Source organism: Lithobates pipiens, unplaced genomic scaffold (assembly GCF_037356315.1).
Source record: "Lithobates pipiens isolate NorthernLeopardFrog02 unplaced genomic scaffold, aLitPip1_a1.2 Scaffold_3, whole genome shotgun sequence".
Taxonomy (NCBI): Eukaryota; Metazoa; Chordata; class Amphibia; order Anura; family Ranidae; genus Lithobates; species Lithobates pipiens.
The window spans coordinates 151,514,651-151,538,322 of record NW_027507790.1 but is presented as its reverse complement, the minus strand read 5'-3'; the positions used below and the strand labels follow the sequence as shown (position 1 = coordinate 151,538,322).

Here is a 23,672-nt window from a genome sequence, read left to right as displayed (position 1 = left end):
CCTGCTTAGCTTAGTGTCATCCGCATATACAGAGATTGAGCTGTTTACCCCATCCTCCAGGTCGTTAATGAACAAATTAAACAGGAATTGGTCTCAGCACAGAACCTTGGGGGACCCCACTTCCCTGACCCCACTTCCCATTCCGAGTATTCCTCATTTATCACCACCCTCTGAACTCGCCCTTGTAGCCAGATTTCAATCCATGTACTCACCCTATGGTCCATGCCAACAGACCTTACTTTGTACAGTAAACATTTATGGGGAATTGTGTCAAATGCTTTTGCAAAATTCATATACACCGTGTCTACGGGCCTTCCTTTATCTACATTAGATGGCAGCTCACCTCCTCATAGAAGGTTAATAGATTGGTTTGGCAAGAACGAATCTTCATGAATCCATGCTGATTACTACTTTACCGTTTTCATTACTAAAATCTTGTATATAGTCCCTTATCATCCCCTCCAAGAGCTTGCATACTATTGATGTTAGGCTAACTTGTCTGTAATTCCCAGGGATGTATTTTGACCCTTTTTTAAATATTGGTGCTACATTGGCTTTTCTCCAATCAGCTGGTACTATTCCAGTCAGTAGACTGTCAGTAAAAATTAGGAACAATGGTCTAGAAATTACTTGACTGAGTTCTCTAAGTAACCTCTGGTTGTAAATGCAGAACTTTTTTTTACCTTAATGCATTCTCAGCATTAGGGTAAAAAAAAACCTTATGTGTACAGCTTTCCTCCAGCTCCCCACTGGCCAAAATGAATTTAAAAATATATTTTTTGCACAGGTGAATTCGCTGGGGCAGTTACGAAATACTGCTACATAAGAAATCCATGCATCCACATTGCTTGTGTGGATGCAGCAATCTGTCAGTTTGTTTTCGCCTTGGTTGAATTAAAAAAAACTGTGTGTGTGTGTGTGTGTGTGTGTGTGTGTGTGTGTGTGTGTGTGTGTGTATATATATATACATATGTATACATATATAGTATACTGTATATATTATAGTGGAGGTAACCATTGTGTGGACAGAACTAACAATAATGATATCACATAAATAACCGTAGTTCACTGTGTATACTAATTTATCAAATCTTTAGTTTCCCTTGCTTTTGAACTTTTGAGCATTATGCTTGCTTACAAATGGCTGCTATCTCTGTGATCAGCAGCTCTCTGATTCAGTCATTTAAGTGTGATCAGGTGACTGAGCCTTGTATATTCAGATGGAGCATCACAACAGGATGTTCAGTTGATATTTCCTGACAGTCTTCACTAATTAGTTCACTAACTGTCAAGCAGCCTCATAAGCTATTATTTGTTTTATTTATTTTTATTACTGAGATGTAATTAGAATACAGCTGGGCTAGCCAGGACCCTCTGGAGACATAATTTAGCTGACCCCCCCAAGGCTCTGGAATAACAATAAAATAGTCAATAAACTAAATTCATTAGTCAATCATTACACAGAATCGCACAACAAAAATTCCACCACAAGATACTTGTCAAGCACCTGCTGCCAGAAACGTAAAGTTCACTTAGAGACGTGAGAGCACAGAGGGCCATACACCTCTTGTCACCTCCACTCTGCTGGGAGCCACCAAAACTTTGTTTTTACTCTACCACTTCAAAGAAGAGGATTGTTTTTTTTTACTTGACTGACAATTTGGTTTTAGATCTATATCATAGTTGGTTTCACAGTCATAACAGGAAATACTTTTTGTTTCATTCATATATTACTTGGAAAATATTAAAGCTCAACTTTAAAAACACACATTGAGAGCCAGTTCACACCAGAAAGCGGTGCGGGAAAGGCGCGCTTCTGGCACCCTGTTCAAAATGCACTACCTTTGCAATCTGCTTTGGGTGGAAATATATTGTTAATGGCACCCCAAATGCCGAACGCTAATACAGCATGTTTGCAGGCACCAGATCGCATGGTACCACAGTGCCATGTGATTTGGTACGGCACATTTTTCAAAAGTTATGCATGCACTACTTTTTGCCTGGTCTGGTGTGATTTGCAGCCCAGTCAAATGAATGGGTTGCCAAATCACACTGCAGGGGAATGCACAGGAATTGCAGACCATTCTCCTGCATGATTCTGAGGTGAACTTGCCCTCAGGCTGGATATACACTGTCATTTTTTTCATTCATTCAAAAAACAGAATCGTCCATAGACATGTAGCAGGGACATAATTGTGTATTAAGGTAATTATGTTCATATCAATGCTAAACCTGTGGACATTGCGATGGTTCAGTGTCTGGAGCCATTTACTGATACAATCTGGTAATACACAGATATGGTGATTCTAAAACACTAAAGACTTTGACAGGAAGTGATGTTTGTTTTGGTAAGAGGATCGACCTTTGTTACCCAGGAATCCGTATGACCTACCCATGAACACTCTGATACGCAGTGCATGCTGGGTAGGGGATAAAAGGAGCTGCAGCGGCCAAATTTGGCCTCTTGGGACCATGCTGCCTGCCTGTGAGGAACTGTGTTGAAGGTTCTCGGACGCATTGGCAGACAGTCACTGCGGAGTGCAAACCGGACCATTTGTGAGGTGACTTCACAGAGCCTGAGAGCTGGTGTTCAGATTGACGAGGTTCGGAGGCGCTTGCCGGAGTAGTGGAGGACCAGACCCAGTCGGTGAAGCGATACAGAGCATCTGGCCCAGCCTGAGCGGAAGCAAGCTGCAGTTATCGGACCAAAGCCATCACCCCAAACTCTGATCCAGTTGGTGAGCGGGTTATGGCCCATCGTTTAATACTATTGCACACAGTTAGACTTACTCACAGGCCTTGCTGGAACCTGTTGTTCCACGGAAGTGAAACTGAGCAACTGACATTTAGTAGGCTTGAGGCCCGGTTTACTTTATCGCCCAAGTGTGATTACAAGTTCTTGGAGTTATACCTGGAGTATTCTAAGTTAACTTTCTCCACTTACCCTTTTGGATTACAATTACCCGAGGAACCATTTAAGCTAGTGAAGGAAGAAGATAAAGGAGGAAATACTTTAAGTGAGGCCTCACATAGACTTTAAGTAAGGGGAGCTCCCAGGTTTAGATAATAATGTGCTTGCATATTGTTCATTGTATCTGACTGTTGATTCATGTTGTACTGACGTTCTAAGTTGGGATGACAGTACAATCCCTGTAACCATTTATTTGCTATATTTTCAGTAAACGTATTTCCGGTTAAGAGTACAAGTGTGTGGTTTACTATCTCTACCCACCAGGTGGAGCCAGAGGATCCTGAGGGATCGGTACAGGTACCTTATAGTGTTTATATTGTACTGTATTATTATAGCACCACAGCTGTGCCAAGGGGACAGAGTTACACAGAAGGGGGGTTTCTCAGAAAAGTGCAGGCCCAGTTCAAATTATCAGCTCCTTCGGGGGTCAGTGCTACAGACACAAACAAGGTGAATGGTGAATGGAGGAATCCCCCACTTACTACTGTAAATAGCAATGGAGGCTGGTGCTCAGTTTTTTGGGGGGGTGGCAAACAAACCCCCCACCAGGTCTGCTGATCTTAATTTGGTCTTAAGATCCGCTCTTGTTCTAAATGCCGGGAGGAGAAACCGGAAGACAAAAGTGAATACTGATTTGCTGGTGTCACAAGTGTGTGAAATTAGAGCCTCAGGCTCTAATCACATGCTTCCATAAAAAAGCTCATAGAAACATATGAGTTTGGCACCCCGTATGGAAATTAGGGGGGCAGTGCCCCTTATGGACCGGCCGCCGCTGGTGAGTAGGCAGGTATGGTTTCCTTTTACAGCAGTCTCTTCCAGGTCTCCTTTTTTGCTCAAAGGCTTTTTTGCTCAAGGGCTGTGGTTTATGGCAAAGCTGTCAAAATTTCAGAACTTTTTAGGAGATAAAACAGTCCCCATATATGTTTTTTCATTGGTATATTTTTTATATTGCCTGGAATCTAGATTTATAGTAGAACTAAAGTCAAAACTTTTTTATTCATTTTTGGAGGGTTATAATCATTGTCAGATTTTTTTTTTTGCCATCTGTGTTCCATTTACCTTCACTTCCTGCCACATAGCCAAATTAGAAGAGGAAATTCGTGCAAATTAGGGCAATCCCTTGCCCCTCCCCACCCCCCAGATCCCCAGAACTAGTGTCCCCTCTAATATTTGTGATTTTATTTTACTTTCACTTCAATGATAATGAACAGGGCAAATTAAGCTGAATCCCCCTAATGGAGGCACAGACAGCAATAAAAACCTAAAAAGTGTTCTAATCCCAAACAGTTTGCCTTTAGTTAAACTTTAATTATATTTTTTGATGACTTGTAAATTGTAAAGCTTTAAATGTTTTTTTCATTAAAATGATAAACATGTCCTACTTACCTGCTTTGTGCAATGGTTTTGCACAAAGCAGCCCCATTCCTCTGCTTCTGGGGTCCGCGCCGGATATCCTGGTTCCTCCACACCCTCATGCATGCTCGATCCTGAGCCAGGCTGTATGCGTCTATTCAGACACACAGCCCGATTCAGCCCCACCCCCCGCTCTATGCTCACAGGTTTGGAATAACAGCAGCTGAAGCCAATGGCTCCCAAAGCTCTAAGCCAAGACTGCAAGAATGGGGAGAGGAGAGAATAGCTGCTATAGATGTGCATAGCACTGGACCAAAATCGGGCTCAGGTGAGTATTTAGGGGGCTTGGGGGGGCTACTATTCGAGGGTTTTTTACCTTAATGCAGAGAATGCATTAAGGTAAAAAAAAAACTTTAACCTTTACAACCACTTTAACATCATTTTTTATAAAGGCAACAATGTTCATCGAGAATTCTCTACTGTCACTATATTCTATATTTATTTGTTTTAAATAGAGTGGGAAATGTTTAAACCTCTGTTGGATATATAATGCTATCAGAGGTTAACCTTTACTATTTGTCCTGTGGCCATTGTCACCAGGACAGAACGTGATGGGAAATCCATGCAGTTGTCACCGGAACAGAAAGCCAAGGGTAGACCTTCCGATTGGCACATCTGTTCCTGTGACAGCTGTCTGAAGAAGGATTTCCTATCATGTTAAAGAGCTTTCCATTCTCTTGTTATGTATCCAGAAAAAGAAACAAAGGAAAATCAGCATGGGTTCTAACCATCCTTTAATTTATCCAAAACTAGAAAAAAAATGTTTTGCCTACAAGTACACTTTTTGATAAGTACAGAAGCCCATAACAACCAATCAGAAATTATGTTGTACAGGTCTGATTTCAGCAAACTGAATGTTACATGGCCATGGCTTTTTATAATCTCCTATAGTGATGGCCGAACGGTTCGCCCGGCGGTCGTTTCGCGGCGAATTTCCGACTTTCGCCGTCCGCGGGTTCGAACGCCTTTTTCCGTCGTTCGCCCCGGCGGACTTACGTGTTTAATGTATACAAGAACTTTAACCTTTCGTGACACGTTTATCATGTGTTACAGGACAACCAATTGAGACATGACAGCTCATGGACACTTGGACATTCCCCCTAACCTATAAATACACCCGATCCGGTGGCCATTTTACATTCTTTCTTCTGTCACTGTAGGGAAAGGATCCTGTGTGGAGTAGGGACAGAGAAAACGCTAGCTATTTGGTACACAAAAGTTCTTTTCAGGACTGGTATAGGTGTTAGGTCAGCAGCCTGAGTTTCTTTTGTCAGTTTAGATAAAGGGACAGAGCGCTGTATGCTGCTATTTTAGGGACAGCTCAGCCAGATTAGTCTTTCTTCATCATCATCATCATCATCATCATTAGCTGTTACTATCAGGTCCACAAAAGAGCTGTTCCAGCTAATCGTTCCAGCCTACTCTTTTTTGCCAATTTGTATAGGGACAGGCAGGAAGCAGTGTGTCAGGCAGTGAGGATAATTTTAAAGACTTGCTGTTACTATTAGTTCCACAAAGGTTCTTTTCAGGACTGGTATCAGTGGTACGGTAATAGGCTTGTACACGTATAATATTCTTTCTTCCAAATATAGAAAGAATATTATACTTGACTGCTGCCCTTCTGCTGCAGTCTGCTAATCATTCACAACTCACTTGTTCCACAAAGCTCTTTATCAGGACTGGTAACTTGGTCTGTCTAGGGTGCTACGGTACATAGGCTTGGGTGCGGTACAGTCTGCTGTTCTGTAAGGACCGCTATCGGTCCACAATACATAGGGTTGCCGTGCACTACTGCTGACCGCTGCCCTATACTGCAGCAGTCCTTCATTGGTATAGGGACTGACGTACAGTCTGCTAATCACTAACACACAACCTGCTTGGTCCACAAAAGTTCTTATAAGGACTGGTAACTTGGTATAGGGTGCTACGGTACATAGGCCTGAGTGCGTTACAGTCTGCTGTTCTGTAAGGACCGCTATCGGTCCACAATACATAGGGTTGCCGTGCACTACTGCTGACCGCTGCCCTATACTGCAGCAGTCCTTCAGCGGTATAGGGACTGACGCACAGTCTGCTAAACACTAACACACAACCTGCTTGGTCCACAAAAGTTTTTATAAGGACTGGTAACTTGGTATAGGGTGCTACGGTACATAGGCCTGAGTGCAGTACAGTCTGCTGTTCTGTAAGGACCGCTATCGGTCCACAATACATAGGGTTGCCGTGCACTACTGCTGACCGCTGCCCTATACTGCAGCAGTCCTTCATTGGTATAGGGACTGACGTACAGTCTGCTAATCACTAACACACAACCTGCTTGGTCCACAAAAGTTCTTATAAGGACTGGTAACTTGGTATAGGGTGCTACGGTACATAGGCCTGAGTGCGTTACAGTCTGCTGTTCTGTAAGGACCGCTATCGGTCCACAATACATAGGGTTGCCGTGCACTACTGCTGACCGCTGCCCTATACTGCAGCAGTCCTTCATTGGTATAGGGACTGACGTACAGTCTGCTAATCACTAACACACAACCTGCTTGTTCCACAAAAGTTCTTATAAGGACTGGTAACTTGGTATAGGGTGCTACGGTACATAGGCTTGAGTGCGGTACAGTCTGCTGTTCTGTAAGGACCGCTATCGGTCCACAATAGATAGGGTTGACGTGCACCACTGCTGACCGCTGCCCTATACTGCAGCAGTCCTTCAGCGGTATAGGGACTGACGTACAGTCTGCTAAACACTAATACACAACCTGCTTGGTCCACAAAAGTTCTTATAAGGACTGGTAACTTGGTATAGGGTGCTACGGTACATAGGCTTGAGTGCGGTACAGTCTGCTGTTCTGTAAGGACCGCTATCGGTCCACAATAGATAGGGTTGACGTGCACCACTGCTGACCGCTGCCCTATACTGCAGCAGTCCTTCAGCGGTATAGGGACTGACGCACAGTCTGCTAAACACTAACACACAACCTGCTTGGTCCACAAAAGTTCTTATAAGGACTGGTAACTTGGTATAGGGTGCTACGGTACATAGGCCTGAGTGCAGTACAGTCTGCTGTTCTGTAAGGACCGCTATCGGTCCACAATACATAGGGTTGCCGTGCACTACTGCTGACCGCTGCCCTATACTGCAGCAGTCCTTCATTGGTATAGGGACTGACGTACAGTCTGCTAATCACTAACACACAACCTGCTTGTTCCACAAAAGTTCTTATAAGGACTGGTAACTTGGTATAGGGTGCTACGGTACATAGGCTTGAGTGCGGTACAGTCTGCTGTTCTGTAAGGACCGCTATCGGTCCACAATAGATAGGGTTGACGTGCACCACTGCTGACCGCTGCCCTATACTGCAGCAGTCCTTCAGCGGTATAGGGACTGACGTACAGTCTGCTAAACACTAATACACAACCTGCTTGGTCCACAAAAGTTCTTATAAGGACTGGTAACTTGGTATAGGGTGCTACGGTACATAGGCTTGAGTGCGGTACAGTCTGCTGTTCTGTAAGGACCGCTATCGGTCCACAATAGATAGGGTTGACGTGCACCACTGCTGACCGCTGCCCTATACTGCAGCAGTCCTTCAGCGGTATAGGGACTGACGCACAGTCTGCTAAACACTAACACACAACCTGCTTGGTCCACAAAAGTTTTTATAAGGACTGGTAACTTGGTATAGGGTGCTACGGTACATAGGCCTGAGTGCGTTACAGTCTGCTGTTCTGTAAGGACCGCTATCGGTCCACAATACATAGGGTTGCCGTGCACTACTGCTGACCGCTGCCCTATACTGCAGCAGTCCTTCATTGGTATAGGGACTGACGTACAGTCTGCTAATCACTAACACACAACCTGCTTGGTCCACAAAAGTTCTTATAAGGACTGGTAACTTGGTATAGGGTGCTACGGTACATAGGCCTGAGTGCGTTACAGTCTGCTGTTCTGTAAGGACCGCTATCGGTCCACAATACATAGGGTTGCCGTGCACTACTGCTGACCGCTGCCCTATACTGCAGCAGTCCTTCAGCGGTATAGGGACTGACGCACAGTCTGCTAAACACTAACACACAACCTGCTTGGTCCACAAAAGTTCTTATAAGGACTGGTAACTTGGTATAGGGTGCTACGGTACATAGGCCTGAGTGCAGTACAGTCTGCTGTTCTGTAAGGACCGCTATCGGTCCACAATACATAGGGTTGCCGTGCACTACTGCTGACCGCTGCCCTATACTGCAGCAGTCCTTCAGCGGTATAGGGACTGACGTACAGTCTGCTAAACACTAATACACAACCTGCTTGGTCCACAAAAGTTCTTATAAGGACTGGTAACTTGGTATAGGGTGCTACGGTACATAGGCTTGAGTGCGGTACAGTCTGCTGTTCTGTAAGGACCGCTATCGGTCCACAATAGATAGGGTTGACGTGCACCACTGCTGACCGCTGCCCTATACTGCAGCAGTCCTTCAGCGGTATAGGGACTGACGTACAGTCTGCTAAACACTAATACACAACCTGCTTGGTCCACAAAAGTTCTTATAAGGACTGGTAACTTGGTATAGGGTGCTACGGTACATAGGCTTGAGTGCGGTACAGTCTGCTGTTCTGTAAGGACCGCTATAGGTCCACAATAGATAGGGTTGACGTGCACCACTGCTGACCGCTCACCTATACTGCAGCAGTCCTTCAGCGGTATAGGGACTAAGAGTTTTGTCACAGGGTCATTTAAAAAATGACATGCAGAGGAAGAGGCAGGCCCTTCCGCAGGGGTGGTAGGGGTAGGGCAGGAGCAACAGGCTTGAGCCAAAGTGGGAAGTTGCAGAAGGTGCGTTCAATTACTTTAAAGGATGCACCAGACTTGGTTGAGTGGCTCGCTCAGCCTTACTCTTCTGCACCCTCCTCATCCTCTCGATCTGCACCCTCTTCTTCACTCTCTGCTATGTGCACCCCCAAAGACACTACCACCAACAACACGACCACCACCACCACCACCACATACCTTCCGCTTGAGTCACTGGAATTATTTTCCGATCCATATCAAGAGGACATTTCTGATGCGCAGCCACTCTTGGTATTGGATCAGGAAGAGGAGGTAGCAACAAGCGCTACTCAGCAGTCTGACGCCAGTACCCAGATCAGCCCAAGGAGGAGGTTGGTCCCCGGTGTTGCTGCCTACTCTACTTATAGCGGTGGGGAAGGTGACGTTGATGATGACGTGTCTAGTGATGTCACGTGGGTGCCCACAAGAGAGGAAGAGGAGGGGAGTTCAGAGGGAGATATGGACCAGCAGATAGGGAGGAGAAGCAGCAATGACTTACATTGCACAGCAGGGACAAAGCAGACTGCAAATGTATCAGGAGCGAGTCATCGACCATGTACGGTCACATCTGGCGCTCCCAGGACACCGGCACATGGCTCCGCAGTGTGGGCTTTTTTTAACGTGTCCGCTGCTGACAATAGCGTTGCCATCTGCAATCTTTGCAGTCAACGCGTTAGTCGCGGTAAGCCCAATACTCACCTAGGGACGACCGCCTTAAGAAGGCACATGAGCAGCCATCACCGAGCCCAGTGGGAGCAACGGAACACACAAAGCCACACTGCAGGCTCTCACCGTCCAGCCTCGTCTTCTACTTCTCCTTCTCCTCTCTCCTCACAATTGTCCTCCACTCCACCTTCCATCACGCCAAGCTCACATTTTTCTGCAAAAAGGCAGGCTTCCGTGGGCCTAATGTTTGAGCGTAAAAAAATGATGACGCCGGATAACCCTCTTGCCCAACGGTTGGCGGCTGGCTTGTCAGAACTCATAGCCCGCCAACTACTGCCATATAAACTGGTGGACTCGGAGGCCTTTCGCAAATTTGTGGCCATTGGAACACCACAATGGAAGGTCCCAGGAAGGAAGTATTTCTCAGAGAAGGGCATCCCAGAGCTATATGGCCATGTTCAGCGGCAAGTGAATGTATCTCTGGCACACAGTGTCGGTGCCAAGATACATCTGACCACAGACACGTGGTCTAGCAAACACGGGCAGGGAAGGTATATCAGTTTTACTGCCCACTGGGTGAACCTTCTGACGGCCGTCAAGCATGTAACCCGTGGCACCCGTGTAGATTTGGTTTTACCGCCACGGATTGCATGCAGGCCTGACTCTTCTTCTCCTCCTCCTACTCCATCCTCCTCCCTCTCCTCCTCAGCTGCCTCCTCCTTTTCCGCTGCTAGCGTCTCTTCCACTGCACCGCCCAAGCTCCCCAGAACCTATTCCACATGCCAGGTGAGACGTTGCCATGCCGTGCTGCGTCTGTTGTGCCTGGAAGCAAAGAGCCACACTGGCCCGGCACTCCTTTCAGCTTTGCGTTCACAGGCAGATGAGTGGCTAACACCGCTCAATTTGACAGTTGGTAAAGTGGTGTGTGACAACGGTGCCAATCTGCTTAGCGCATTGAAACAGGGCAAAATCACGCACGTGCCGTGCATGGCACACGTCTTAAACTTGGTCGTGCAGCGATTCCTTGTCAAATACCCTGGGGTCCAGGACATCTTGCGGCAGGCAAGGAAAATCTCGGCCCATTTCAGAAGATCTTACACGGCCATGGCTCGCCTTGCTGACATTCAGCGGCGACACCATCTGCCGGTCAGACGTCTTATTTGCGATTGCCCGACGCGATGGAACTCAACCTTCTATATGCTTGATAGGCTGCTCCAGCAGAAACGTGCAGTTAACGTCTACCTGTATGAACTCTGCGAAAGAAACGGTTCTGGGGAGCTGGGTTTTTTTTCACCGCGCCAGTGGCTGCTCATGCGCGACACATGCAGACTTCTGCGGCCATTTGAGGAGATCACCAAACTGGTCAGTCGCAGCCATGGCGCCATCAGTGACATGGTACCTTATGCCTTCTTTCTGGAGCGTGCATTGCGTCGTGTCATTGATCAGGCTGTGGAGGAGCAGGAGCGGGAAGATGAGGAAGTCGCAATGCTGGATGAATTCCCAGGGGGGGCTACTCTATCTGAGACAAGTCAACAACAGGAGTCTGATGAGGAGTCAGAGGAGGATGGTGCCGGGGCGGATGAGCAGGAGCAAGAAGAGCATGCTTTAAACCTTTCTGGGATCCCTGTTGTGCGAGGATGGGGAGAGGAGAATGAAGAGGACGACATTATCCTGGATGATGAGCAGGAGCCAGGCCACCACACCGCTTCCACTTTAGTGCAAATGGGGGCCTTCATGCTCCAGTGTTTTAATAGGGACCCCCGTATAAAAAGCATGAGGGTCAAGGACCAGTACTGGGTGGCAACGTACTTAGACCCCCGGTACAAACACAAAATGGCGGAAATGTTACCGCCGTCGCAGAGGGCTGTCAGAATGCAGCACTTCCAGGCCTTGCTTCGAGAAATGCTGCATTCTGCTTTTGCGTGCGCTGGCAGAGGAGCAATTCCCACTCCCAGAGAAGGATTTGCGGGTACCAATCCAACAGCGCCTGCAAGAAGAGGCCGGTTTGAAGATGTGTTGGTGACTTCGGATATGAGGTCATTCTTTCAGCCGACCCATCGACAGGTGTCATCCGGATCCAGCATCAGGGAACGCCTAGACCGTCAGGTGTCCGACTACATTGGGTTAACGGCCGATGTGGACGCTCTGAGGAGTGATGAACCCCTAGACTACTGGGTGGGCAGGCTTGACCTCTGGCCAGAGCTTGCCCAATTTGCAATCGAACTGTTGGCTTGCCCCTCATCCAGTGTCCTGTCCGAAAGGACGTTCAGCGCAGCAGGGGGGATTGTGACCGATAAGCGTACTCGCCTAGCTCACCACAGTGTTAACTACCTCACATTTCTAAAAATGAATGAGGCATGGATCTCGGAGGAATTCAACACATGTGATCAGTAGACCATGTATATGTCTATAAACAATTTTTGGAATCAAGCACACAGACCTTCTTAATTCATTTGGCTCACTTCCCTGACCCAAAAAAGCACACCGTACTATATGCCCCTACCCTCCTCTTTGAAGAGGTTGAGCGGTGTCATATTTCTACTGGGGCTGCTTATTATGAGGGGTTCCCACCATCCCTGTGCTGTGCTGACTTCCTCCTGGGTGTTCTTATTATGAGGGGCTCCCACCATCCCTGTGCTGTGCTGACTTCCTCCTGGGGGTTCTTATTATGAGGGGATCACACCATCCCTGTGCTGTGCTGACTTCCTCCTGGGGCTGCTTACGGTGCTGCTGTCAGCGCTGTATGTCACGGAGCTGCTGTCAGCGCTGTATGTCACGGAGCTGCTGTCAGCGCTGTATGTCACGGAGCTGCTGTCAGCGCTGTATGTCACGGAGCTGCTGTCAGCGCTGTATGTCACGGAGCTGCTGTCAGCGCTGTATGTCACGGAGCTGCTGTCAGCGCTGTATGTCACGGTGCTGCTGTCAGCGCTGTATGTCACGGAGCTGCTGTCAGCGCTGTATGTCACGGAGCTGCTGTCAGTGCTGTATGTCACGGAGCTGCTGTCAGCGCTGTATGTCACGGAGCTGCTGTCAGCGCTGTATGTCACGGAGCTGCTGTCAGCGCTGTATGTCACGGTGCTGCTGTCAGCGCTGTATGTCACGGAGCTGCTGTCAGCGCTGTATGTCACGGAGCTGCTGTCAGCGCTGTATGTCACGGAGCTGCTGTCAGCGCTGTATGTCACGGAGCTGCTGTCAGCGCTGTATGTCACGGAGCTGCTGTCAGCGCTGTATGTCACGGAGCTGCTGTCAGCGCTGTATGTCACGGTGCTGCTGTCAGCGCTGTATGTCACGGAGCTGCTGTCAGCGCTGTATGTCACGGAGCTGCTGTCAGCGCTGTATGTCACGGAGCTGCTGTCAGCGCTGTATGTCACGGAGCTGCTGTCAGCGCTGTATGTCACGGTGCTGCTGTCAGCGCTGTATGTCACGGAGCTGCTGTCAGCGCTGTATGTCACGGAGCTGCTGTCAGTGCTGTATGTCACGGAGCTGCTGTCAGCGCTGTATGTCACGGAGCTGCTGTCAGCGCTGTATGTCACGGAGCTGCTGTCAGCGCTGTATGTCACGGTGCTGCTGTCAGCGCTGTATGTCACGGAGCTGCTGTCAGCGCTGTATGTCACGGAGCTGCTGTCAGCGCTGTATGTCACGGAGCTGCTGTCAGCGCTGTATGTCACGGAGCTGCTGTCAGCGCTGTATGTCACGGAGCTGCTGTCAGCGCTGTATGTCACGGTGCTGATGTCAGTGCTCTGTATTACGGTGCTGCTGTCAGTGCTCTGTATCTCCTGCACCCTCTTGTTTGCCTACCCTGGTCCCTGACCTTCCCTCTCCTCCATTGCCTTCATTAGCTCCATAGTCCTGAATTGTCAGAACAATTTCCCAAATAAAAAAAAAATGCTTGTAGTTATCGATCCCAAATTCACCTCATACATGTATTATGCTATTGTCCAGGTGGTGGGACTACGTGCTACCCCCTAATAATTACCCCGTGGCCGCAAATTCGACCTAAAGGTTTGCGAAATTCGCCTCCCATTGAAGTCAATGGAGCCCGCGGCGAACGGTCGTTTTCGCGAACGTTTGTGTCCGTTCGCGTTTCGCGTTCGCGAAACGTCCCGTCGGAAGTTCGTCCATCACTAATCTCCTATTCACCAGAAATGATGGGAGAATTATCCAGGCTCTGTACTTTATGTACAGTAATATATTTTACACACACCCAACTTGAGGAGAAATATACTGTATATAGCAGAGCATCAATAGTACCTCATTATCAGCATGATGCTCGTTCATTGTCTAATAAACATACTAGAGATGACAGAGGTGTCAGAGGAAACAGCACAGCTGCAGACTTGGATTGGTGGTGTCACTTTCCATCCAATATACTTTGCAATGGGGTATTAAAAAGGTGGCTGAACAGAACAACAAATATGCATAAATCGCTTCTGACAAGTTTTCCTGACACCAAGAGAAAAATGGTGACAGGGGAGAGACCTCCAGCTGATTGACAGCCTCAGCTCTGTTCTGCTGTGAGAAGGGAAGTGTGTCCCTTCCCTCCAATCGGCTATCAAAGCTTTCCTCACTGAGCTCTGCAGTGTGTAATTTCAGCTCTAGTAGAGGTCATCAACTGGGGATGTACACAGGAGCCACCTGACGTGGAGTTTGCTATTTGACCATCTTGGTCCATTTGAGAGACTGATTTTTCTGGACTGTTTTTTCAGTAATATATTTTTTTCAGTATTTTCAATATTAATCACTGTAGCACAACACGCGTTTTCTATACCACCAGATCTTGGCAGACTGCTAACCCTCTAATGTGAAAATTCTGCAGGTGTTTCTAATGCCGCGTACACACGAGCGGACTGTATGGCGTACTTAGTTCGTCATACAATCCGACGGACAGTCCGTCGTACTTTCCACTGAACGGACTTGACCACACACGGATGCACAAACAGTCCGTCGAAAGCTTGCGCGATGACGTGTACAGCACGTACGACGGGAATAGAAATAGGAAGTCCAAGACACAGCAAAGCACCCTTCCGCCGTGTAAATCCTTTCTGGGCATGCGCCATTCTTAGTCCGTCGAACTAGCATACTGACGACCGTATTGTCCGCTGAAACCAAAGTACGACGGACAGAATTTCGAAAAAAACAAAATTCTTAGTACGCCGGACTGCACGCTGAAAAAGTCAGCTGAAGCCCACACACGAGTGGATTGTCCGCTGAAATGTGTTTCGACGGACTAAGTACGCCATACAGTCCGCTCGTGTGTACGCGGCATAAGCTGTTTGAAACACTGAAATCTGACTTCAGAATCTTCTTTGTTGTGATTTTTGAAGACCTATTAGAATGAATGTCTTCACAGTATAATCAGCTAGAAAGATCAGGGATTACTTATTTTAAAGCTCCTTTCACGCTAGCAGTAGTGTTTACTGTGCTCCGAGGAGGGTGAAAGGAGGTATGCCTAATGCAGGTTTTCAGGAGGTGATACTGCCACCTTCTGATGCCTGTTTTATCACTTACATAGGAGTGTTTGATTGACAGTGCCAACCATCAAATTCTGCATATAGCTTTAAAATTGCCACACCGCGATGCAAAGCATGGTGGACACGGCAATGTGTACTCCTCTGAGTGGCACTGTGTTTGCTTGTAGGTGGGTGGCTGGGCAGTTATAAAAATACAAATCAACCACTTGTTTTTACTGCAGGCCACCATTGTGAATGGAGCCTTACTGCTGGTTAGTAATATGCAAATAAAATAATGTCAATAGTCTGGGCACAGGTGCACATTAACTTAGTAACACTAATTACATACATAGCTGGTAAGGCTGAATAAAGATACCAGCCCATCCAGTTCAACCAGAATGTCGCTATCCTTTTCCATATTCATAAACATTGTGCTTGCTAAGAAACACATATAACTCCCTGCTGACACCACCAACTGTGAAAGAAAGTTCCACATCCTTACCACTCTAATGCCCTTTACACACGGTCCGTCCACAAAATCCGTTGGATTTTTTCTGACAGATTTTGTCCTAAACTGGTGTTGCATACACACGGTCAGACAAAGTTGTTGGAAAATCCGATCGTTTGGAACATGATGGCATTTGTTTTTGTTTTTACGATGGGACTACGTTGAGGCTAGTAGCCAATAGCTTTGGTCTCGTAATTTGATCTAAGCATGCGTGCCACTTTGTCCTATCGGAATTATCTACAAACGATCGGAAAAAGTCTGATCGGATTTTTTTGTTGGAAATTTGAGATCCTGCTCTCAAATTTTTTCCGTCTGAATTTCCGACGGAAAAGTCTGATAGAGCCCACACACGATAGGATTTTTCGGAAAATATATTCCGATCGGACCTTTTCTGACGGAATTTCCGACCGTGTGTACAGGGCATAACAGTAAAGAACCCCTTACGCAGTTTAGGATTGATCTGCTTTTCCTCTAACTTGTGTCTTCTTTAGAGACCTTAGGTCAAATAGTTTCATCCTAAAACTAGTCACCATTTAAAGATTTGTACATCATATCCGCTCTTAAGCATTTATTCTCCAGGGAGAGTAAGTTTAATGTTTGTAGTCGTAGCCACAACTGAAATCCTCCAGCCTCCTTATTCACTCTGTTGCCTTTCTCTGGACTCTCTCCAGTTCAAGCACATCCTTATTGAGGATTGGTGAACAGAACTGGACAGCATACTCAGGATGTGGCTGAACCAGAGTTTTGTAGTGTTAGATATATAGTTGTATCTTGTGAATGTGATTAGTTCCTCATCATTAAAAGGTATCACTTAAACTCTAGACATTCCACATGAATGGATGGCTAAGACTGTACAAGATTCAACTACTTTATCAATGCCGGTGTTCTGCCTAATACAGTCCGCCCATCAAATGCTGTCCGCTCCGTACTGCGCATGCGCAGTACGGAGCAGCCGAAGCTTCGGAAAAACTCCGAAGTTGAACGGCGCCTGCGCCGTGAGTGGAGGAGGTAGCCCCACTATCCAAGCGGACATAGGGTAGTGAATTTTAGAGGGCCCCTCGCGGGCGAGCTTCGCTCGCCACGCTTCGGGCTCGGCCTCGCTCCGCTCGGCTCTTTTTTATTCTAACTCTATGTCCACTTGGATAGTGGGGATAGAACCTGGACTCACGGCGCAGGCGCCGTTCGTCCTCGGCAATTTTCGGAATGTGTGTTCCTGTGTACTGCGCATGCGCAGTACGCAGGGGACAGCATCTGATGGAGGACACTATTTTACAAGACACCGGTAATAGACTGAATACCACTGCCAATACATCCCACATACATCATTCATATCACCTCTGTAGTCAAAATCAATTTGAGAAAATCAGATGATTGAACCATTCAGAAGAATATTTACTTTGAAAATAACAGTCTTCACTTTGCAAATACACAGCACGGACGAACATATTCCCCCATTGTAAATTAAGATTTCCCATTGAGTAACTTATTACTGAGTCAAGACATTTATATATCACCGCATAGTAAGAGCTTTTCACTCAGCAAAGTTTTCCACATTCATAAATCACTCTACAAATGTCTAGTTAGTCAATCAAATGGTTTGTAATCATAAAGCCTGTCAGGAATTGAATGACTAATAGACCATAGAAAAACTATTGGATTTCCCAGATTCATTATACTGTATGACCTGACAATTATCCCACTTTTGGACATATGTTTGCAAGCACTGCCACTGAGTCTTTCTTATTTATTCATCAGTAACTAAGGAGTGTATATACAGTAAAGTATATTGGATTTCCCAAAGCATTAGTACCTAGGTATGTTACAGCATTGGAGGTTTATTTATTATAATACAGCTTACCAATCCTTAGATGTGATGGCTGCATTTGTTTTTGTTTTTTTTGTTCTGTTGACTTTCTTTTTTTTCTATATCCATCTGGTGATCTGGCTCTCCAGCAGAATGTATCAGTTGCAGAGATGAGACAAACCATTTAGCACTGACAAAGGTGCTTATAATGATTAGGTTTTATTTATGTAAAACTTATACCAAAATGAAAAATAAACTCTTTGCTGACTCTGCTTAAAAAGTAAAATATGTAAGGTCAAAATACCTGATCTATGTAGAAAGTACAAAATATACACAAAGATGTACAGTATATCTATTATAAAAGAGCACTTGGACTATCTCGGTACAATATCAAAATACTTATGTATATGAGGAAATATATAAACAAACATAAAAATTCAAATAATTTATTAATACACACAAAAAAAAATCCTAAAATTACAAAGGATGTAGTATTTTGACTAGTTTCGCGCTTTCACTACTTCATCAGGAAATACATCTGAAAAATATATATAAAAAGAGAAAACATTCATAGTATAAAGGCATAGATAATACAATATCTGTGGGGAAACACAGGGATATGCATAATGATATAAAGGCCGCTGCTTACCCATACATCAGTGCCAGGAGGGCATAGAGGCTACCCGGGTAAGCCTCCCGCGGCGACTGGGGAAAGCAAATAATGTACGGCCAGAGGATTAAAATCTAAATAAATAACATATGGTAAACTGATTGCCCACCAAAGATAACGAGTGGATAAAAAACAATTGTGAGCAAGTGATGAATGGTGATCAAGTGCAATTGAAAGTGAAGGGATACATTCACATATGTCCTGAACAATTGTGAAAGTAACATGTGATAAAAAATTTAAATGGAAATAAAATCTGTGTCCATCACAGATATTGTATTATCTATACCGTTCTACTATCAATGTTTTCTCTTTTTATATATATTTTTCAGATGTGTTTCCTGTATTTCCTTATGAAGCGTTAATTTTAGAAATAGTTTTTTGTGTGTATTAATAAATAATTTGAATTTTTATGTTTGTTTATATATTTCCTCATATACATAAGTACTTTGATATTGTACTGAGATAGTCCAAGTGCTCTTTTCTTTGGTGGGTCTTGGTTGGGGACCAGACTCTCAACCCTCTATTCTACCCCAATGTGAAAGCCTGAGTTCTTTCACATTGGGGTGGTGCGCTTGCAAGACGTTATAAAAAGTCCTGCAAATAGCATCTTTGGGGCGGTGGAGGAGCAGTGTATACACCGCTCCTCCACCGCCCCTGCCCATTGTAATCAAGGGGCAGTGCTGCTGAAGCGTCTGCAAAGAGCTTCGGCAGCTGTGCCTTTCAGGCACTTTTAACCCTTTCTTCAGCCGCTAGCGGGGGTGAAAAGGGACGCTAAAATGATGCTAACCGATAATGCCGCCCGCTATCAGTGTGAAAGGTGTCTTACTTCAGTCCACGTAGCAATGTAAAAAATGCTTGAGCAACGAGAGGGTAACATCCCCTTTTCTAAAGGTTTCTAGCATTGAGCCCCTGGAGAATTTATGATTTTCTCTCACTGATTTTACTTGGACTTCTTCTGGTTCAGATTATTAAACATTTTTTGCTGCCTAGAAACACAGGACCCTGACTGTTTGCTTCACCTGCCGAGGTTGATGTTCCCGGGCTGTCTCATTTAATAAGAGCCATTTGTGACCATGGTTTAAGGAGGCGTTGCAGAGGTTCATTACAGGCATGATATCGCTTGCCTTTTGATAAGCTCATACTTTGTGTGGTGGCAGTCACGATCATCTGTGTTTTGTTGTCTGCACAAAAGTTTTATTTATTTATTATTTAATATTATTTCTCAATTTTTATGAATTTTCACTGGATTATTCATATATTTATTTAATAATTTTTCACTGGACTATTTTCACTTCACTGGACTATCTTTCATCACTTTACTGGATCATTTTGTTATTTATTAATTTATTGTCAATATCAACACTTGTTATAGATTTATATATAATCCACACAGATTGCTATATTTTTTAATTTCAAGGGGTTGTTATGGATTTTTTTAATACTATCATGGTAATTAGCAATATTTAGTTGTTATCACTCAATTGATACACATTATTTAATTCATGTGCACAGCTTTTCTTTTGTTAATGTAAAAGAATACAATATAAAAATTCATCTTGCAGTTACAAAGAAAACTTACACTCTTTGGGGCTTGGAGAAGTATTGTGGTCTGAGGCAGACCTTAACCACTTTCAGACCGGACCATTTTGCTGGTAAATGACTAGAGGTCTTTTTACAATTTGGCACTGCGCTGCTTTAACTGGTAATTGCGCGGTCATGCAATGTTGTACCCAAACAAAATTTGCGTCCTTTTCTTCCCACAAATAGAGCTTTCTTTTGATGGTATTTGATTGCCTCTGCGATTTTTATTTTTTGCGATATAAATGTAAAAAGACCGCAAATTTTGAAAAAAAATGATATTTTCTACTTTTTGTTATTAGAAAAATCCAATAAACTCAATTTTAGTCATACATTTAGGCCAAAATGTATTCAGCCACATGTCTTTGGTAAAAAAAAAGTCAATAATTGTATATTTATTGGTTTGCGCAAAAGTTGTCACATCTACAAACTAAGGTACGTTTTCTGGAAATTACGCAGCTTTTAGTTTACGACTGCCTATCTCATTTCTTGAGGTGCTAAAATGGCAGGGCAGTACAAAACCCCCCCAAATGACCCCATTTTGGAAAGTAGACCCCCTAAGGAAATTGATAAGTGGCATGTTGAGCCCATTGAATATTTAATTTTTTTGCCTCAAGCGATTGAATAATGACAAAAAAAATTTTTTTATTTTTTTTTACACAAAGTTGTCACTAAATGATATATTGCTCACACATGCTATGGGCATATGTGAAATGACACCCCAAAATAAATTCTGCTGCTTCTCCTGAGTACGAGGATACCACATATGTGGGACTTTTTGGGAGCCTAGCCACGTACGGGGCCCCGAAAACCAAGCACCGCCTTCAGGCTTTCTAAGGGCGTAAATTTTTGATTTCACTTCTCACTACCTATTACAGTTTTGAAGGCCATAAAATGCCAAGATGGCACAAAACCCCCACAAATGACCCCATTTTAGAAAGTAGACACCCCAAGCTATTTGCTGAGAGGCATTTTGAGTCCATGGAATATTTTATATTTTGCCACAAGTTGCGGGAATATTACAAACTTTAATTTTTTTTTTTTTTTTTTACAAAGTTGTCACTAAATGATATATTGCTCACACATGCTATGGGCATATGTGAAATGACACCCCAAAATAAATTCTGCTGCTTCTCCTGAGTACGGGGATACCACATATGTGGGACTTTTTGGGAGCCTAGCCGCGTACGGGGCCCCGAAAACCAAGAACCGCCTTCAGGTTTTCTAAGGGTGTAAATATTTGACTTCACTCCTCACTACCTATTACAGTTTTGAAGGCCATAAAATGCCAAGATGGCACAAAACCCCCACAAATGACCCCATTTTAGAAAGTAGCCACCCCAAGCTATTTGCTGAGAGGCATGTTGAGTCCATGGAATATTTTATATTTTGCCACAAGTTGCGGGAAAATTACAAACTTTTTTTTTTTTTTCACAAAGTTGTCACTAAATGATATATTGCTCATGCATGCCATGGGCATATGTGAAATGACACCCCAAAATAAATTCTGCTGCTTCTCCTGAGTACGGGGATACCACATATGTGGGACTTTTTTGGAGCCTAGCCGCGCACGGGGCCCCGAAAACCAAGCACCGCCTTCAGGCTTTCTAAGGGCGTTACAGTTTTGAAGGCCATAAAATGCCAAGATGGCACAAACCCCCCCAAATGACCCCATTTTGGAAAGTAGACACCCCTAAATTTAGGGGTACACTAGTGAGACTAGGTAATAAATGGCGGGTGCCCTGAAACTATAAAAAAATAACTAACCAACCAGCGTCACCTGTAACAGTTATATGGTGATCACTGGTGAAAGGGTTAACTAGGGGGCAATCAGGGGGCTTTATGCGGTAGTATATGGGGGTCCCTGGCAGTATAAAAAGCTGCGGCGAACCTAAATACCTACCTGCCTAACTAGCGTCACCTGTGACACTAATACAGCGATCAGAAAAACGATCGCTTATTAGGCTGGGTTCACACTGGAGCGATGCGGGAACGCCACGAATCCGCGGCAGGTTCCCGCATCACATGCCTCCCGGCGGCAGTTCACACTGCCCTATGCGAACTGCTGGGAGTGTCAGTGAAATGTTAATGACACCCCCAGATCAGTTCGCATATCGCAGTGCGATCTGCAAACTCGGATCGCATGGTGTGAACACCCATGCGATCCGATTCTGCTGCGGACCAAAAAAAGGGTCCCGTGCGAGTTTGCGGCGGGTGCGACACGAATTCAGCCATACTATCTGTATGGCTGAACTCGAATTGCACAGAGATCGGATGTGATTTGCACTGCAGTGCGGTGCGAATCACATCTGTTCTCATAAACCGCTGCAATGTGAACCCAGCCTTAGTGACACTGGCGACGGGGGGTGATCACGGGGTTAAACCTTTATTGGGGGGGTTAGGGGGGTACCTTAGAACTAAAGGGGGCTAACCCTAACTGCCCTAACAGTTATTACAGTCACAAATGACACCCGCCGGGTGATCAGGGGGTTAAACCTTTATTGGGGGGGTTAGGGGGGTACATTAGAACTAAAGGGGGCTAACCCTAACTGCCCTAACAGTTATTACAGTCACAAATGACACCAATGCAAAAAAAAAAAATGACATTGGTGTCACTGTGACTGGGGGGCAGGGGTAATTGGGGGGGTGATCGGGGGGGTGTGAGTGTGCCTGGCATGTTCTACTGTGTAGTGTCGTGTTGGTGCAACTCACCGATCCTCTCTCCTCGGTGTCGGAACGAAAAATACCGACACGGAGGAGAGATTACATCACTTCCTCTCCTGTGTTTACATTACAGGAGAGGAAGTGATGTCACGGAGGATTTTCATTCGTCGGGAGAGATCGCGAGGGGGTGGCCATGAATGAATGGACGTCCCCTCATCCGGGATCGCTCCCGAACGAATACCGACCGCCGCAGGCACCGGGCAGGGGCCCGATCGGGCCCCCGACCCGCGGGCAGGCAAGGACGTACATGTAAGCCCTTATGCCTGCCCGTGCCATTCTGTCGACGTACATCGGCGTGCGGCGGTCGGGAAGTGGTTAAATGGTCAGGAATAGCGTTGGGTTAACAGTTCCAGCCGAGCATAAGTTTGGCCTGAACATTACTACTTGGCGAACACACAAATTGTCAGGGCATTCGACCAGTTTGTTTGGCCTGCCGAACACCCCACAATGCATTGCGTGCCGCACAGTGCACTGGAAGCCCTGATTGTCTGAAGCAATTAAGGTTTTGCCCAATCAGGTAAAAAAAGACCTACCCCAAAAATAAGCCCCACTGTGATTTTTCTGGGAGCGCTGCAATATAAGCCTTACCCCAAAAATAAGCCCTATTTAAAAGTGCTTGTAAAATCCTAAAATACACTGTATTACAGTGCTATAGTGTGCTATTGTGATTCCACTGTGAGTGTAAAGTATCAATGTAGTGTGAATATAGTGATAGTGCAGTGTCAGTGTAGTGTGATCATTCATTTTTACTGTGTCAGGGCAGGTTTACTGCAGTATATTAACCACTTAATAACCGGCCTATAGCCGATTAACGGCTATAGGTCGGTTTGCTATCTCTGAGAGGCCGTTAATTAACGGCCTCCCGGAGAATCGTTCGGAACCTCGCCGAGTTCACGGGACCCGGCGCAACACGGATCGCGGTAAAGGACCAATGGCAGCGGTCCTTTACCACGTGATCGCTCCGTCCAATGACGGAGCGATCACAAATGTAAACAATTCGGCTTGCCGGGTCAAGCTAAGGTCATCAGTCTCCTCTCCTCACACCGATGCAGCGTGAGAGGAGAGGAGAAC

General features: G+C 45.5%; 1 long non-coding RNA gene across 4 annotated transcripts in view; it reads right to left on the bottom strand.

The window, feature by feature from the left end:
• Window positions 1–23,672, bottom strand: part of LOC143940721 (uncharacterized) — a 147,041-nt gene that overhangs the window by 13,408 nt on the left and 109,961 nt on the right. For 2 of the 4 annotated variants that reach the window (XR_013263924.1, XR_013263918.1), the window contains exon 12: window positions 17,197–18,167. The exons of the other annotated variants lie outside the window; for them this stretch is intronic. This is a non-coding gene — a long non-coding RNA (uncharacterized LOC143940721). Of the gene's footprint in view, window positions 1–17,196; window positions 18,168–23,672 lie in introns of those variants that run through there. 4 annotated transcript variants of the gene reach the window in all.